General features: G+C 43.7%; 1 pseudogene; it reads right to left on the bottom strand.

Annotated features, from left to right (window-relative positions):
* Positions 1-493: 493 nt before the first annotated feature.
* LOC101561927 lies at positions 494-1,757 on the bottom strand (annotated as a pseudogene).
* Between the last annotated feature and the right edge of the window lie 2,176 nt (positions 1,758-3,933).

Here is a 3,933-nt window from a genome sequence, read left to right as displayed (position 1 = left end):
TTTTTTAACGATTGACATAGTTTATTTAGACTTAAGACAGCAGCCACCAGAAGCAGCAAAAGAGGTGGCAGAGAGAATTAGGGAGAAGTGGCACTTTTACTTTAAGCGAGAACGAGGCAGGAGATCTTTCCAGATGTTGCAGCGGCTTATACACAGGAGCCCCTACTGGAGGAACAGCTTTAGGCATCAGCTTCACTCACACTGAAAGCCAGATACGCAAAGAAGAACCAAGTATACATACAGACATACAGGCAACTATTATACATCAGCTGGATCCCCTGGGAAACTAAAAGCAGTTTTTAAGCATAGTCCCACCCATCCTTTAAAGCACATGTTTAGGTTACCCTAGAATAGAAACTAACCATGTAACCAGTTAAGGTATAAAAAATAAAAAGGCCCACAATCTATATTAAAGTCTGTTAATGCAGTATAGTATGTACAAGTGGCACATGGTGCCAATTTTATTTGTAGATAGAGTATTCAAGTTGACAAGTTACACCTTTGCCACAGCCTTGGCCAAATCTTCAACTAACGCACAATTCAGCTGCGCTAGAGTGCTGATGTGAGCATGCTCTGAGGTGGCGTATTTGTTCTTGATAGTCATATGCTTTGTAAGCCCACGATTGACCACTACTATATTCTTAGCCAGGTGCTGCATTACAGGAAAAAGAGACTCTTCAGTGTACAACAGGTAATGCTGCAGAGTTGGTGTCCATTCGCCATTATCAAGAATTCTCTGTGCTAAGCAAAAAGCTCCTGCTGCAATTTGAGAAGGAGGAAAGTGCACCGTATCATAGTCCAACATAGACAGCTCCATCAGGTATTTGGCCAATGTATGTTGCTCAACATCGACCTCTCCAATCTTCGATGCTCTAGGAAGAAAGTGCAGGGGGAGCAGGTGACCCAGCCCGAAGTTTAACTCTTAGGATCTTCATTTCCATCTGCCTGATTTGGTGCTTAGTGTAAGTGTCGTTAGTCACATAGGCAAAGTCCCCGATTTCTGGAGGGTACATTTCTTCATATTTGTTTGCAATGAACATGGCAGTGACTCCGACCAGCTGCAGCATCTTCTTAGGCACACAATTATTCTGCATGAACCGGTCAATAATGGACACAGTCATGTACATGGTCTCCTGCAGTAACCTGAATTTCATCTGAACCTGTACTAGCCAGTCAATTAGGATGGCTCTCATGTTTCCAGTGATTTCTCGACCCAGTAGGTATTTTGGTCTGACTGCCTGCTCTTCCTCAAGCTGTCTGAGATAAGCATAGATATCTTTCACGTATTCACTACAGAGGTTTGGATCTGCTCCATCTTCTGCATCCACATCACTCACAATCAGAATGACATCAGAAAAAGCCTGACACAGATCTTCTTCAGCAGGGGCACACCCAGAGGTCTCCATGGGGCTTGGAGAGGGAGTATCAACCAAAATGGGTTCAGGAGAAAGTTTTTCATCCTTAAGAGAAACAAGCTCAGGCTCTGGCACACACAGAGGCACTTTTTCCAGAGGTTTCTGTAGTTTTTTAGCAGTAACTTGTCCAGTTGCCAAAGTTTTTGATTCCTTTTTCAGGGGCACTCTGGCTTGCAGCTGCTCCCTGACTTTGTTACCGATGTCTCCGAGCGCTGTTCTTGGCCTCAGACCTGGCTTGGAGGCTGCAGCAGTGGCCAAGGGCACACACTTTGCACCTGCTGTACTGACCGCGGCCTTATTCTCAGAGTTAATTTTCGTGTTTCGGGTGACTTGGAGCACCATGGCTTCCTCTTCACTGGACAACAGCAGAATACCGGAGCCCCAGGAAAACCTGGGCGCGCCCCCAATAGAGATCAACAGCCGTTCCTCCGCAGCAGCTTTAAATCTTTAATAACATGAAAAGCTAAGGGTTGGTGATCCCACTGTCCACTTGGGGGGTGCTGCTGAACTATCGTGGGATAAACTCCCAGTGGTGTTCTGTAAGCCTCTGGGTCTCCCTGGTTCCTTCCTTGCAATAAAGCTTGAGTCGCTGCACTCTTATGCCCAATAGCCAAAACAGGTTGCTTATGCTCATATGAGGGAGCAGAAGGACTAGTTGGGGGAGGAGGCAGAGGTTGAATTTTAACAAGCATTAAAGGCAGAGTTCAAGCATCCAATTGCTCCACAAATTTGGATATCAATTGTGTCAAATGTTCCATATGGTGGGCTAACTCCCGGGTATTATTTGTCTCTTTCTCCCACTCATCCCTCTGAGTATCTGAAAAGTCCTCAGAATCAGGGGACAGAGGCTGAAGAGCCAGAATGTATGCTTAATTTTCGGATTCTCTAATTTAGATTCATCACGCACAAAAGATGAATTAAGAGATGTTGTACTGTCTTTGTGCAAAGCAGTGTTGTCATCAACTGCAACTTTTATAAGACTCCCATCAGGGGCAGTGGTTTAGAAGGTATTTCATCTGCCGACTCAAACTTAAGGAAAGCAAATCCTGGGCACCAAAGCTTCCATGTCAGAACTGATGGCTCTCCACTGCAGACTCTAAACTGCAGGGTCTCCAAAGCCAAGGAAATAAGATTACATAAGGACCACACACTCTGGGCTCTTCATAGAGCTCTCATAACTTGTTTCTAAACTTTTAAATTTAAAGCAGCCTTTTCCTTAGGCTAAAACCAGTAACAATGCCTTTTTATAAGCGAAAACAAATCCTTGAAACTTTGGTTTCACTTTTACACCCACTCCTTTCAGTAACATCTCAGTAAGACAGATACATTCATTTTCTACTGCAGTGGAGTTTCCCATTTCTCTGAGCTTTCCCTGGTGCTCTCGCCTACTCTGAGCATACTTTTCCCACTTGCTCAGGCCTCTCCTAACTCATGCCTGGTTGTCTTCCATGCCTCATGTTGGGTGCTACATGTTGTATGTTATGAGTCAGTGCCAAAAGAAATGATGAGGGGCTGGGGAGATGGCTCAGTGGAATAAGCACTTCCCTGGCAAGTGCAAGGGCCTGAGTTCAATCCCCGGTTCTGCAAAAAAAAAAAAAAAAGAAAAAAAGAAAAAAAGAAAAAAGAAATGATGAGAAGACCCAAGGAATATAGTGTCAGAGGTCTCACTGAGATTTTTCTCTCTCTAAATGAGCCCAGAGCCACAGAAACATCTCACATTTATTGAAGGCTAAAGGCAGGCTAAGGAATGTGCATAACTACTTTGGTGAACACAAACTACTCTCTCTATTGACTTTAATCACTACAAGTCTGAGCTACACAGTGAGACCCTCTACCAAATACATTTATAATAAAGATGAAAATCACAACAAATCACATTTTACTGTAGCACACAATTTACTGCAGCAAAAAAAAAATATTCAGACACAGATGATTAACATTAATATAGTGTTGTAAGTAAGTTTTGCTGTATTCGCCAGCTTTCCTGCTGCTGGTACAAAACACTTGATACCTACAACTTGAAGAGAAAAGCTTTATTTTGGCTTATGGTTTCAGAGATCTCCATCCGTGGTTAGTTGGCTCCAAGACTGAAATATCCTGGCAGAAGGATGAGGCCAAGAAAAGCTGTTCAGTGGCATCCAGCAAGCAGAGGGCAGAGGAAGAACACAAAAGGAAGGAGCCTGGGACCAGATATAATCCCCTGGAGCATCATCCATACCTTCCTTCCTCCAATAGGACCCACAACCTAATAGACCCCTTCTCCTATAAATTTGGCAGTGGGCTAACCCACTGATAAATTTAGCACTCTCCCAATCCAATAGCCATTCGAGGAGGCCCTTAGTCCAGTCATATCGACATCAAGTTTAAATGATACAACCTACAGCCCTTGCATCTATTACATTGCCTGCATTGATGGGTTTCTGCCCATATGGAACTCTGCCAAAGCCATCAGGGCACTGCTAGACAGTGTTAGATTGTTTAGTTGAATTCAAACACCTATAGTATTTAGATGCCAATA

Source organism: Octodon degus, unplaced genomic scaffold (genome assembly GCF_000260255.1).
Source record: "Octodon degus isolate 3935 unplaced genomic scaffold, OctDeg1.0 scaffold00061, whole genome shotgun sequence".
NCBI classification, from domain to species: Eukaryota; Metazoa; Chordata; class Mammalia; order Rodentia; family Octodontidae; genus Octodon; species Octodon degus.
This window is presented reverse-complemented; position numbering and strand designations above follow the sequence as displayed.